Here is a 15,745-nt window from a genome sequence, read left to right as displayed (position 1 = left end):
GACAACATAACATGGACACAAAATGGTCGTGTTTGGCCCCACTTGAGTTGTCCACACAGTCTTGAGGGGCACACACAAACTGCACATGTCGGCATACATACTGCTCCACAACATCAAAATCTCTATCACTTGGCAACATGGAATGTCCAGGAAGTGGGAAGTGGTGCTCGATGTTGGAAAATCTTCCTTTTGCTATAAGCAGCATCCAAATAAACACAATGTTCCAGTTTTTGTTTTGCCCAGAGCAGTTGTCTTAAATTGCAATCAAACTTATTCCCTCAAATATTGTGATCAAAATACTACAGCAAGCAGCTGCCTATTTGCTCTCAACCCCTTGATGCTACCGTTTCATCCAAAAGAAAGAATGACCTGGTGACGAATTACAGGGATAAATGCTGAATCTTACAGAACATTGGACCTGTAGAGAGTTTAGGAGTGGGCAATGCCTGTTGTAGATCAGAAGTTATTAAATTCCAGAATGAGATTTTCACTCTGCAGCGGAGTGTGCGCACACTCCGCTGCAGAGTGAAAATCTCATTCTGGAAACATCCCCCAGGCTGTGGCTAAGCCATGTCTCCGCAGTATCCTTTCTTTCAGGAGTGGTAGTTCTGCAAGGTTCGCAGGAGAGCTTCTGTAAAGTTTGGAAGGTAGGAGATGAGATACTGGCAGAAGTAAAGCTGTGAGTACCGGGCATGAGTCGTGCTTCGGTAGCTCAGGTGGTAGAGCACTTGCCCGCGAAAGGCAAAGGTCCCGAGTTCGAGTCTCGGTCGGGCACACAGTTTTAATCTGCCAGGAAGTTTCAGTTATTAAATTGTTGTCTTTATCAAAAACTGCCTTCTCTATTTGCAGTTTTATATTATCTTGACCTGCCTGGGCTTTTCTTATATGTAACTCCTTCTGTATATTTATTTCTCTTCATCTTTCCAGGTCGTTTTTTCCTTCTATCAGTTGAATTTCATTTGGATCACCTGTTGGGGAAGTATCTGATAGTGGCAGTTTGAATGAAATATTGTAATCTTGAATGAAAATGCGATGATACTTATCAAAATACACAGTCTTTGCTTTGATATCAGAGTAGTATTCATCTTTATAATGGTTGTAGCAACTTTGTATGGAATATTCCATCGACATATAGAATTTTTCACCATTATCTTTTCTACTGTAGTGACTTTTGTATTTTGGAATACCTTCTATATGTTTTTTGACTAATTGCGCATCTTCCTCTGAATAGGCATGTGGTCTATTCTTGTGTTTGCCTCTTCTATCTTCTGGTGGAGTAGTAGCCACTGTTCACATTTTGGATTGCATGTTTTCTACTCTACCTCTGTTGTGCCGCAAACCATGTATGCTTAAAAATGCAACTTCACAGACGTTAGTGCTTCTGTCATCTTTTATAACATTGTATCGTACAGTGTTGTTACGCCTCCTAATTTCATTGCCTGTATATCTTCTTTTTATGGATTCCAGCTGCTTGGAACCAAACAAATAAGCATTTTGTCTATTGAAGTCCCCAGTGTTCCAGAATGGCTTGTTTATAATCTGTATAAGTTTCTCCCTGATCCATTCAAAACACTTTTTAGAATACCTTCTTTGGTAGTACATTGAAGTTCACTATTCCTTGTAAGTTTCTTCTGTTGTTGTTTGTTCACTAGGTTTTTTTTTTTTTCTTTTTCTCGATGTTTTCATTGTGACTTCTGTATTCTCAGGGTCAGTTCTGTTATGATTATCTTCACTCCACTAAAAAAAAAAAAAAATGTATGGATAGTGTAATATTAAAAAGTGCTGTTAACCAATAAAATGGTAATCTCATCAATGTTATGATGAATAAAATGGTAACCCACAAATACAAGAATATTTCTTTTTGTAAACATCCCATGATTTACAGATGACAATGTAGTTGCAGTAAAAGATGTGTTAATTCTATCTACGTATCAAGATCTTGTAAAAAAAGTTGAATATGGAAATAAAATACATAACCTAACTAGCTAGCATGAAGATAATGGTAACCAGCAAATAACAACATTATGTGGAAAACAAAACTTACTTGACTGCAGTAGAATTAATATAAGTAAAATCTTCCATCTCCTCATTTAAATCGAAATCTGGATCATTAATGTCATCATCAAAACAGTCATAATCACTGGAATCACCACATGTGGGTTCCCATAGAAACAAATCAACATTGTGCTGCCATCTGTCATCGATAAGATGAACTTGTTACACCACCTAGCATAGATCAGGATTACCATTGTCTTACTGTACTCAGTTTGAAAAATTCAAATTTGAGGGTTACCATTGTCTTTCCCCATACCCTACATGTGTACTGCCTACAAAAGTAATGTAATGTTCAATGGAAACTACTTTATATCTCTAAAATGCACCTCCACTTCTTGAGTCAGCTCACTAATTCGTGTGTCAGCTGCAGACATTTCCTTTTCCAGCTCCGCTTGGTAATTAAGTGTGTTTGCCAATCTTTCCTTTATGACTGACAAATCGTTCAATAGCTTCTCTCTTTCTTTCATAAGACCTTCTTTACTCTTCGCAGCAGGACCAGACCTGCCACAATTCCATTCAGTTCAGTTGTTTGTTTGTTCCACAGAATGAGTCTGTACACAGTTTACACAATACATACAGTGGAGGCCAATGTTGGTACAATACAGTTATACACATTTTTAAACTAAATGAGCAATGAAAGGTTATCAGAAAATAACCTTCCCTAGTGTCATAAAAAGTTGACTGTAGACATTTAATGGTATTCACATATCAGCCGTTCAGCTACTTCTGAACATGCTCACCATCATACCACATGAGCCCAAAAGGTTTTGAGTCTGGATTACTAAAAATTAGAGAAAAGTTAAGATAGTGGTTTTAATACTTCAGGTGTTCTACTTAGTCTCCCCCATTTGAGCACTATGCACAGAACATTCACACAGAAGTGTGAAACTGTCAGGCAAGTTCTTCTTTAGGACATTGTTCAGCTCACTCGTCACATTTTTTGGAAAATAATTGTCTGTGGTTTGCATTTCAATCAACCTGAGGCTGGCACTCAGGTGTCGCTACCTTCTTCTTCTTCTAAACCCCCCCCCCCACACCCCCACCCCACCCTCCCACCTGCCCTACTCTGGGAGACAGGGTGTGTGGGACAAACTTTGCACACACTTTTCTCTTTTTCCAAAACATTCTTGAGAATGTCTTGACCACGGGATTTAGAGGATGTTGTGACTTGTGACATACTGCAGCTGCAAATCCACTACATAACACTGCCTACTCACAACAGCCTGGTCAAATGCATATCTCTTGTTTCTATTGTTTACAGTTGTTAGTTCAAGCTGCCAACATAGTTATTGTGCTGATGTCTCTTGTACATCAGGAGTATCATTCCTCTCTCCTCTCTCAGACTCTTTGGATGGACACTGTTTGTGAGATACTTCTCGTACCATGCTGTTGAGAACTATATAGATGTCTGTGAAAATCAAATTTATAGACAAACTACCAGTCCAAAAGCAACGGCCTTGCCGCAGTGGATACACCAGTTCCCGTCAGATCACTGAAGTTAAGCGCTGTCGGGCGTGGTTGGCACTTGGATGGGTGACCGTCCGGGCCGCCATGCACTGTTGCCATTTTTCAGGGTGCACTCAGCCTCGTGATGCCAATTGAGGAGCTACTCGACTGAATAGTAGCGGCTCCGGTCAAAGAAAACCATCGTAACGACTGGGAGAGCGGTATGCTGACCACACGCCCCTCCTATTCACATCCTTATCTGGGGATGACACGGCGGTCGGATGGTCCCGATGGGCCACTTGTGGCCTGAAGACAAAGTGCTTTCTACCAGTCCCAAAGATCTGAATTGCCTTTTAACCAAGTCTCAACATCCTACACTACATATGAAAAAACAATGTACTCATTTCCTGTTATGGAATATTAATTAATATTTAAGATTATATTTATTATTAATGTTAATTAACAAAATTTCCACATATAGGCCAGTGGAAATACTGTCTTTTGGTCTTTCGAAAGTTTGTAATTAATGTGAAACTGAACAGATATTAAATGCACCACACACACAATTATGACCTATTCCAACACTTCATGGTTCTCATTATCATCATTTCCATTATGCATATTCTGTGGCTTGAGGTTCAGATAAAACTACCAATACACATGCGATTACAATGCATTACAACTATGCACATGATGCACACATTAAATTACAGTGTGTATCCTACATAACAACTGAGCAGTGCAGAGCAGCAAAATTATACTTTGTGCTGTGGGCCCATGTGGAAATGAATATCGTCAGAGAAATCTGACAGACAGCTGTGTGGGGCTACAGATGTAGATAAAGCTGGTTCACCCTAAGTTCAACACATGTCAGGAGCATCAATACATGCTAAAATCTCAATCGATGGCAGTGTCGCTTCAGGCCCTTATGGTTCTCAGTGCTTCAGTTTATATATTACTGTGACTCTTAAGTCTACCACCTGGGATGGAAAACAGTATGAGTCTGTAGCTCTTCACCACTGTAAAACACTGAGAAGACTGAATTTTCTTCAGGTGCATGGAAATATAGAAATAAATGGGAGTGTGACAAACAATACAAAATGTATATTCAAACATTTTAAATGCAACTACTGCAGAAAATGGGTCAATAGGTTGTTCTCTAAGCATTATCACAAATCACAAAATTTTATCTCTTCCAAGTAGCCTACAAAACGGAACACTTCACTGTCCGATAATAATGGTGAGCACTTTTGCTAGCAGTTCCAGAAGAAACCATGAATACAGATGTCATTATTAATGCAAGTTGGTGTTATGATCATCTGCCACCGTCAGTTAGAGGATGCTAAACCAAAAATTACAGTTATTTGTAGATTAGTTTGGATTTGGTAAACATTTCACTAAGTTATGCTACGTGTTTTCCACTAAGATGTAATAAGTGCAGTATCATTTGGCATTTAGGTTTTGATTCAGGATGCAAAAACATACAAGGAGATAAAAGTGAAATTGTATGTTATTTATTGACCCTCCTCCACCGATGATAACAGGAAAGCACAGTATGTCCTAGATGAAATTGGTCTCACATACATAATACATACATTCAGTCATAGAAAAACATTATTTTATTTAAAATCATACTTTTAAATACAGGGTGTCCCACTCAAACCTCCCCGATTTCAAGGACCCAGAAGAGAAAAACCACAGTAGATAAGACAATGAAAAATGCACCACATTGTAGAGCATCTCAAACAATTTATATTCCCCAATTTATATTCCCATGTCAGGAGTGCCAAGTATCGTCACCAGAGTGCAGCATAGTCACATGGAGTGAAAATGGCGACTCCACAGCAGCGCTCGCAAGCAGTAGTGTGGTTTCCAGAAACAAATTCGCCGATTACTGTGCAAAGAAATTATTGTCGTGTGTATGAATGTGATCCACCTGATGTGAAAACAATTAAGGAATGGTATAGGAAGTTTCTGGCAACAGGAAGTGTTCTGAAACATTCTGACGTTGCTCGTTATGGTGTTTCAGAAGAGACAGTGAAGGACATCAGACAAAAACGTTTCTCAGAAGCCCACGTAAGTTAATTCGTCAAGTATCTAGGCAACTCGATGTACCCCAATCAACATTGCATCGTGTAGTTCACAAACGTCTTCGTATGTGTGCTTAAGAAGTGCAAATTCTGCTATATCTGACGCCGAACGACAAACCGTGCCAACAACAATTTACTGTGGATATGCTGCAGCATATTGATATGGATGCCAGCTTTCTGGAAAGATGTTTATTCTCAGATGAGGCAACCTTTCACCTCTCAGGAAGGGTTAATGGGCATAATGTTCGGATTTGGGATTCACAAAATCCGCACGTTGTCATTGAATGTGTTCATGATAGCCCTAAACTAAATGTCTGGTGCAGGCTAATGCACGACAGGATTGTTGGACCATTTTTCTTTGTGGAACAAACAGTGAATGGGTCAGTGTATCTGGACATGTTGGAGCAGTTTGTGTACCCTAAGATACAAGACTTGCAACCCAACATCATTTTTCAACAAGGTAGAACTCCGTCACATTGGTCAATGGCTGTTCGCAAGTTCCTGGATAGGAAATTTCCTAATTGTTGGATCGGAGGACCCATTGCCTGGCCACCATGTTCACCCGACACATTAAGTTGTTTGATTTCTTCATGTGGGGATTAGTGAAGGACAGAGTGTATACTACCAAAGTGGACGATATTCCTAAGTTGCGACATAGTATCACTAATGCGATTGCAACGATAAACACAGGAAATGTTACAAATAACTTGCCAAGAAATTGAATATAGATTCAATATTCTTCATGCTACAAATGGTTCACATGTAGAGGTGTACTGACGATAAATAAATAAATTTTTTGAGACGCTCTACAATGTGGTGCATATCTCATTGTCATATCTACTGTGGTTTTCTTTCCTGGGTCTTTGAAATTAGGAAGGTTTGAGTGGGACAGGCTGTATTACAATTAATTTAAAAATTACACCTTATGTTGAAAATGGTCACCCTGCATCCCTGCACTTTTTTTTTTTTTCCTCATGAACTATAACATTGACTGTTTCAGTACTCCAGCATATGTTTCCTTGAGTTGGCCTATCGTTTTTGGGCTTCTTTCCTACACTTTTCCAGTTAAATATCCCCAAAGATAAAAAATCACAAGGCGTAGTCAAGAAAATGAGATGGACACAAACCTTTGCTTTTTGTGTGTTCCTCTATGGAGGCTTCACAGATATGAAAGATTAAAGCAGTGTTGGCCAAATATCTCTATCTTGCAGGAAGAAGCAGCACAGCCTTTCATGTTCCTTTAACTGAAGGTATTTAATTGGGTAGATAAAAAATGTACTTACCAACCGGCAGCAGAACACACACATAAAAAACTGTTGTGACTGGCAAGCATTCCGAGCTGTGGCTCCTTCTTCAGGCAGAAGGGTTGAAGGAGAAGAAATAAGGGTCAGGAAAAGGACATTACCCAGTTATTGTCTGAGAACTATTTATTTCAGTCACAGCTGCTGTATTTTCTTCTGTATAGAAATGTTTAAGTAATTTTTAATGTTTTTATTCGTATAAATTATTTCATATTATGTTCAAGCCACTGTAAACAAAATGTTAATAGCTACTTGAATTTCATGCGGTCAAAAGTTCAGCTTCTAAAGCTCAGCATTCTTGGAAACAATAAATTGTAATACAGTGGGAAAAAAACTGTAGGTATAAGCTCTTGAACAATTAAAGACAAACAAGATATTTAAATGGTTAAAAGTGTATTGAATTGATAACTGACTACCAGAAAATCTGCACCAAAACTGCAGTTATTTTGTTACAATGAGGAATTTGATCCCCAATGTAAGGGTTTTTGGTGGACCTGTCGCTGTTCACATAACTGGAAAGGTGATAAAATACAGTGGAGGGTAACATTCACCATTGACAGTTTTTTAAGCAACACTTGTCCTCCTTTTCTTAATCAGCTGCAAGTAATGCCTGAAAATATGATATGTGGTATGATTTCATGTGTGAGGACTTAAAAGTCATTCCAAAATTAACACCTGTCCATTGAAAAAGCCACCTGACAGATTTTTTCGGGCTACCAGTAATTTTCTGCAAAATGGTTGCAACCGCTTCAAGAGTTTGAATTGATAGCTTAGGTTAGGCTTTGATTAGAGGCATTGCCATTGGACCACCATTATGTTATCAACTTCTAAACACTATATTTTTCAGGAAAACTGGAGTTTGGGAATCGTTCATGACATATTTCACAAGTCTTATGACAAATTTATTTTAGCCAGGAGATCTCTGAGATCAGGCTGCCTTTGTTTCTCAGCTTTACATATTTGCTTAAGATGTCTAGGTCAGGAGAAACCCTAACTTCTAATCTAGACATCTTAAGCCAATACTTCCATAAATGGAGGTTACAGTCTAATACAAATAAAACAGATGTTGCAAGTTTTCAACAGTCCAGCAAATCACCACGCAGAGCTTTCGAAGTTTATTTTGAACTTCATCCTGAGATGCATCCAAAATACTTAGAGATTACCTTAGACAGAACAGTTTCTTTTAAGGAGCACTTGACACCTAAATCTGCTAAGCTCTGAAGAAGAAATAACATTCTTCATAACTTCTGTCTCAATAGTTGGGGATTGTCAGCACTGTTTGAATACTGGCACTCGAACTGGTCTACTTGACAGCAGAGAACTGTGCGTCTGTCTGACTCAACAGTCCATATGTAGAGAGGTCAATGTACTACTTAATGAATCATGCACATTGTTAAGAGGAGCAATACAATCCACTCACATATACTGGTTACCTATCTTGAGTCCCTCCTGATACCAGCTGGAGAATGCACTACTACATAAATACCATGAGACTCTTGATAACACCTAGCTAGAAAATTGAGTGATGAGCTCTCTGTGGTGTGATAAAATTCAGATCAAGACATCCCAATCTACGATTTTGCTGAGGATGAATTCAGTGCCACTGATGAGTGCAAATGCTTCTGGCAACAAAACAGCCCTCCATAATGCATGAAACTGCTCTGCATCCAGGAGAAATGCCTGGATTTGAATAGTCCTGGGCAATATGCACTACTATGAATTGCACCCAAATGGGCAACACAGATATGCAGACGTAGAGAGGGAGTCAGGTCATCCTAGCTGCCTGGTTGATAAACAGTTGCTGGAAGGTATGGTTTTTATTACGCAGGAAGGAGCTCCACCCCACATTGCTACACATTTGAAAGATCTCTTGCACTCATTGTTTGGTGAGGATCACTTGCTGCACAACATGTTCGACATGCTCAGCCTTCTAGGTACCCAGACCTCCATCTGTTACCAGTTGTGGGGTTACCAAGTCTACTGTGATTATGTGACCTCACTAGGGTTGCTAAGAAAACAACATTTGACAGCAATTTCTTACCATAACTACTGACATGTAGCACAGTGCTGTTCACAGAATTGTCCCTCGACTACACATACTGCTGATTAATGATGGCCGACATGATGAGCATTTGTTATAAGGAATATAGTCTTTGCTAAAAATCATTTGTTATGGTCATTATTGCTTTTGTATCATATGAAACACCATATGTTGGTCATTTTGTGCACTCGTTTCTGGTTTCAATAAAACCCCATGGCATCTTAAGCATGCGAGTCAATTTTTATCTCTCTACCTACATTATTCTGTGAAGTATCATTTCCTCACTAATTCTGTGGTGGGTGGGGGAGGGAGGCTCCTAGTTTCTTATCAATTCTCTTAATTTTCAGCATCCTTCCATAACATTACATCTGAAACATTTTGACTCCTTTTCCAGTTTTCAAATACGAAAGTAGTTTGGAAAGTAAGTTCCGTTTCGATTTTTCTCCACGGCACTGCTACGATTGCAGTTCTTCTGGAGCGCAGTAGTATGTCCAATACAAGCAGAATGAAATGACACATTTTGAGCTCGCTCTGGGTTGTGTGTCATCCTTAGTGATATTTTATAATGGCATCGTCGGTCTAAAATCCCACTGCATGTGAACCGAGTTCTTCGAAGCATTTTCTGAATGCTAAGAATGTTAAACCAAGTGACATTCATCGACAAACCTGTTACGGATGATGAAACTTAGATTACTTACGAGATCCGTGAAATGAAACAGCATTCGATGGAATGGAGGCGCACTTCGTTCCCGTGAAAGGTTAAACCCGAGCAACTCTTGACACCACGAAAAGGAATTTTCACCGTGTTTTGGGACAGACAAGGCATTTGACTGACCAATTTTTTACCATGACGTGAAACAATCAATAAGGATATTTATCGGGAGATGCTTAAGAAATTGCACCGCACAATACGGAACAAGTGCAAAGGAACTATCTCAAAAGATGTGGGTTTCATTGACAACAACGCCCGACCGTACACTGCGAATGTGACTAAGTAACTATTCCAGAGCTTTGGCTGGGACATTTTTGGCCATCCTCCATTCAGTTAACACCTCTCTTCTACCAATTTTCATTTCTTTCAGCATCTTCAGTCGTTCCTTGGTGATAAGTGCTTCAACAACGATGATGAGATAAAAGAACACATTAGAGCACATGGTTGATAACACAGGTGTCAACATTCTATGATGAAGGAATATATAAATGTATATTACACTATGAGAAATGCCTGGAAAATTATGGGGGTTATATTGAAAAGTAGTGTAGATGTTATAGATTTCCATGAAATGAATTGCTTTCTTTATTTGTATTCAATTCCTTTTTTATTACCAAATGGAAAAAACTTTTCGAACCACCCTCGTATTCCAAAATTTACATCCTTGCAGTACTGAGCTCCAGGTGCGTATTCTTCTCAGGTCACGGCCTTTGTTTGATATTATAAGATTTCTTTCAGTGAGGAATGTCCACTTCTTCCATGTTATATTGAAGCAGTACTGAAGCTGCTCATACCTTTAGTTCATTGTTAATTGTGGTGCTATGTGGTTGTACTAGCATACAGATATGACAGTTCAATTAACATCTGCATAGGGCACAAAAAAATTGAATTGCAAAATAAGGTGAAGCATCCACATCAGGAACAGACAAGCAATCTACAATTTCAGCATGAATAATTTTATTAGTGCCTCGTGGCACAGTTCACACGTTTATAAGAAGGGTGGTGGTAGTGACCCACAAAGCTATGTGGTCCAATCTTGTAGACTATTCTGAGCTCAAACAATAATCTTGAACAGCATGACCTCCTCAATGCCCACCAGCATGGAGCCCGAAAACATTGATCGTGTGAAACCCAACTCACACTTTTCTCACATGACATACTAAAAGCTTTGGATCGAGACAGTCAGGTAGGTGCAGTACGTCTCGATTTCCAAAAAGCATTTCACTCAGTACCACACCTACATTTATTGTCAAAAGTATGATAATATGGGGTATCAAGTGACATTTATGGCTCGATTGAGGACTTTTTGGTAGGGAGGACAAGGTACATTATCTTGGACGGAGAGATGTAGAAGAAACTTTGGATGTGGGAAGTGTGATGGGACCCTTTCTGTTAATATTGTATATTAATGACCTTGCACACAATATTAACAGTAACCCGAGACTTTTTGGTGATGATGCAGTTATCTATAATGAAGTACCATCTGAAAAAATCTGCATATATATTCAGTAAGATCTTCATAAGATTTCAAAGTGGTACAAAGATTAGCAACTTGCTTTAAATGTGCAAGTATGTTCAATTGTGCATTTGACAACACAAAAAAACGTAGTATCCAACGACTATAATACCAGTGAGTTACAGTTGGAATCAGCCAAATCATACAAAAACCTGGGTGTAACACTTTGTAGGGATATGAAATGGAATGATTGTGTAGGCTCAGTCGTGAGTAAAGTAGGTGGTAGACTTCAGTTTGTCAGTAGAATACTGACGAAGTGCAATCAGTCTACAAAAGAGGTTGTTAACAAATCATTTGTGCGATCAATGCCCATTCTGTGGCTTAGTGAAGGGTAAAAAACCGAATGTCAAATGAGCAGCAATGGGAGTGAAACTCAAGGAGGAGGGAAACTAAAAACAGAAGAAAGTCTCAGAAAACTGCTACTGAAGATGGGTCGGTTTCCTCGACAAAGAGCTTCAAATGACTGATGTCAGCTCACTGACACTGATAAACTCAAGGACACAATTGGCTGAGTGCGTGTCATCTGCTAAAAGGGAAGATATATCAGGCGACAGCTGTAAACGGGCATGTATCGTATTAAAATAGGGGCACTGAAGTGAAAGTTGTCTCATCGTCCACGGGTGAGAGCTGTGGGGACAAAGAGGGGGAGGATCGCCACTTAAAAGACATCAATGGCTAAAAAGACAGTTTCCTATCCAGAGTCTAGTTAAAATTACCTCCTCCCAAAGTCAAGGCTGAGAGGAAGAGGTCCAAGCATACGGAAGAGGTTTGACGTGCCGTCATTTATTATCGGGATGTGCAGACCACAGTGTGTGCCGTAAAAGAGCAATGCGATGACATAAAATGCTCTGTAGATCAGGAAAGGGAACCACACGAACAGTGGGCCGAGGAAGAGAGACAGCAGCCTCGGCCGCTATATCGGCTGCCTCGTTTCAGCAGATTCCGACATGCCCTGGGAGCTAGAGGAATGCCACAGAGCCGCCTTCCAAGTGGAGCACGTGGAGGCAGTCCCAAATCTGGTGGGACAGATGATGGACAGGATAAAGAGCTCGGAGCTTACGAAGAGAGCTGAGCGATTCCGCGTGTATAATATACTGAATCTGCTTACGGTGACGGATGTATTGGACAGCCTGGAGAACAGCGTAAAGCTCCACAGGAAAAGCCGAACACTGGTTGGGAAGCCAAAATCTAACAGGGGTGTCACAAACATAGGCACTCCCAATACCATATGAGGTCTTTGATCCGTCAGTGTAAATAAATGTGGCACCCTCCATTTGTGCGCATAGAGGAGCAAATGCCTGACGATAAACTACAGTGGTGGAGGAGCGGGGGAGGGGGGGGGGGTGTACTATCCTTGTCGGGTGTTGGGAAGCTGGCAAAGGTCACGGAGAAGTCAGGTCCAGCGGTGAAGCCGAGAAAGTTTTTGAAAATTGGAAGGAAAGGGAATGTAGTAGTTGACAGAAGTGGACTACTGGTGGCAGTAGAGAGGAATGGCGGCCTGCATGCCCTAAATCCAAGGAGGCATCAAAATCAGGGGCACGTGTCAGATGAACAGGCATGGAAGATAGATGACTACTGTAATGACTCAGAAGGACAGCTCACCAATTGGACAGTGGAGGTTCTGCAGTCTCGGTGTGACGGCTCTCCGTGGGGCTGGTGTGAAAAGCTCCAGACGCTATGCACAATCCACGGTAGTGGACAGATGACGAAGAATAGATGGCCTTGCAGAGGACTAAACTATCTTTCCACAGTTCAATTTCGAGTGCAGTAAGGTGCGATATAGGTGGAGGAGGACCACTCTGTCCACTCCCCGGGAGGTACCACTCAGAACAAGGAGGGTGTTGAGGCATCGCAGACAGCTAGCCGAAAGATATGAAATGTGGGAAGACCGGCAGCAAAGAATTTGGTGATATCCCTGAATGGAAAATTGACAGGGCCTAGATGTATGTAAGGAAGGTAAAACTCTGTATGACGCCAAAAATTTACACAGACGGTCTTACTGGGAGAAAATCAGAAGCCAGTTTCGATGCTCCTTGAGTGGAGGCGATTGAGACAGCTTTGAAGACTTCGTTCAAGAAGACTGGTCCATTGAGAGCTGTAGTAGATTGTAAAATCATCGACAAAGAGGGAGCCCAAGTCATCGGGAAGGAGATAGTCCGTAATCGGATTTATGGCAACGGCAAACAGTATGACACTTAACGTGGAGCCCTGGGACACCCTGTTGTCTTGGGAGTAAGTACAGGAGAGGGCAGTGTTCACCTGCACCTTAAATGTGCAATCTGTCACAAATTCACAAATGAAAAACGGTAGCCGACCTCGAAAGCCCCAAGAGAACAGTGTGTGGAGGATGCCTGTCGTCCAACAGGTATTGCATGCCTGCTCCAGATCAAAAAATGTAGCTACCATTTGGTGTATCCTAAGAAAATTGTTCACAATATAAGTGGAGAGAGAAACAAGATGGTCAGTTGTGGAATGATACTTTCGGAAACCACATTGGACAGGTATTAAAAGGTTTCGGGACTCCAACCACCAGCCTAAACAGCAATTTACCATCCGCTCCAAAGCCTTACGTACGCTACTCATGAGACAGATGGGGTGATAGCTAGAGGGGAGATGTTTGTCCTTTCCAAGTTTCAGAACAGGAATTACGATAGCTTCCTGCCATCTTCTGGGAAAGGTACTGTCAGTCCAAATTTGATTATAAAGGTGAAGGAGGTAACGCAGACTGCAGTATGATAAACGCAGCAACATATGGACATGTATGCCATCTGGTCCTTTGACAGAAGAGCGAGACAAAGAGAGTGGGTGTTCGAGTTCCCACATACAGAAAACAGTATTATAGCTTTCGGAATTAGAGAGGAGAAAGCAAGAGGTCACACTTCTGCTGCTCGTTTCTTCAGGAAAAAGGCTGGCACGTAATTTGAAGAGCTTGAAATCTCAGCAAAATGTTTACCCAATGAGTTAGAAATTGTGACTGGGTCCACTAAGGTATCTTGCGCGTCAGTTAGCCCAGAGATTAGGGAGAAACTAGACGTGCAGGATAACCATCTAATTCGACTTTAAACTACAGATGAGGGAGTGGAGGTGTTAAAGGAGCTGGTAAAGAAGTCCCAGCTCGCCTTCTTGCTACTGCGGATGATGCAACAGCACCGGGCACGTAACTGCTTATAGCAGATACAGTTGGCCAACTTCAGACGGTTGCGGAAAACACGAAGAGCACGTCTTCGCTCACATGTTGCATCATGGCATGCCTCATTCCACCAAGGAACTGGGGGACGCTGGGGTAAAGGGGAGGTACAAGGTATCGAATGTTCCACAGCTGTAAGAATAACTTCCGTTACACGAGTACCTGATTATCGATGCTAGGAAATTGACGGACATCAAATGTTACTAACGAGGAGAAAAGTTTCCAATCGTCTTTGGTAAACTTCCAGCGTCTTGGGAGAACAGATGGCAGTTGTGGCTGTAATCGAAGAACACGTGGAAAATGGTCACTCGAGTGTGTATCGGCAAGAATGAACCATTTAAAGCACCGAGCTAGCTGAACAGTACCAACTGAAAGATCCAAACGAGAGAAGGTTGCCGTAGAGGCAGACAAAAATGTAGGTTCCCCAGTGTTGAGGCAAACAAGATCCGCTTGTTGGAAGAGGCCAATCAATAGCGAGCCTCTTGGACAGAGACACAGAGATCCCCAAAGTGAGTGGTGAGCACTGAAGTCCCCAACCAGCAAATAAGGGGGTGGAAGCTGACCGAGGAGACGAAGGAGATTGGCTCTTGCCATTTATGTGGACGATGGTATGCATATGGTACAAAGAGAGAAGGTGTATCCAGAAAGGGAAAGACATACAGCGACAGCTTGGAAGGAACTGTTTAAGGGGATTGGGTGGTAATGGATAGTATCATGGAGAAGAATCGTAAGTCCCCATGTGCTGGAGTGACATAAACAGAGGGGAGATCAAACCAAACCAATTGGAAATGAGGGAAAACAAAGCCATAGTGGGGACATAGCTTCGTTTCCTGAAGACAGAAGATGACTGGGGAGTAGGATCATAAGAGGATTGACAAATCATCCCAATTGCAGCAAATTCTGAGGTTATATAATGTATAATGTATAATGGACATAGGGTGGACAGAAAAGGGAAAAATCTCACCACAGTTGCCGTCAACTCGACGACTGCTGATGCCTGTGGCCGACAGTGTGGAATGGCATTCGGCCGAAGGCAGAAGATTCTGTTCCACAGGTTGTTCGGGGGCAGCTACTGGTGCCAGTGATCGGCCGGTTGATCGGCCACCAGCAGTGGGTCACGATGACACGGAAGATGGCCGAGGATGGCTACCGCCGGGTGATGCTGTAAAAGAGACACGCCGTGGCGGAGAAGGAGAGGAATTTTCTTTCTCGTGAGCCTTCTTGGAAGCAGGACGTTGAGAAGAGGGAGGACTCGATGGCTGTGAGGTCTGGGTAAGTAAAAAATTTTCGCGGGTACGCTTTTTTTTTTGGAAGTCCGGGCGTCTGATTTTGGGGACCAGGATTTAGCAAGAGCCAATGAAGGTTGAGCCTTAGAGTGAGTGGGTGATAGTGGGGAG

At 41.4% G+C, this 15,745-nt stretch overlaps 1 pseudogene; it reads left to right on the top strand.

Moving 5' to 3' along the window:
- Positions 1-3,502: 3,502 nt before the first annotated feature.
- On the top strand, positions 3,503-3,620 carry LOC126210725 (5S ribosomal RNA; annotated as a pseudogene).
- Positions 3,621-15,745: the final 12,125 nt, after the last annotated feature.

This window comes from Schistocerca nitens, chromosome 10 (genome assembly GCF_023898315.1).
Source record: "Schistocerca nitens isolate TAMUIC-IGC-003100 chromosome 10, iqSchNite1.1, whole genome shotgun sequence".
Lineage (NCBI taxonomy): Eukaryota > Metazoa > Arthropoda > Insecta > Orthoptera > Acrididae > Schistocerca > Schistocerca nitens.
This window is presented reverse-complemented; position numbering and strand designations above follow the sequence as displayed.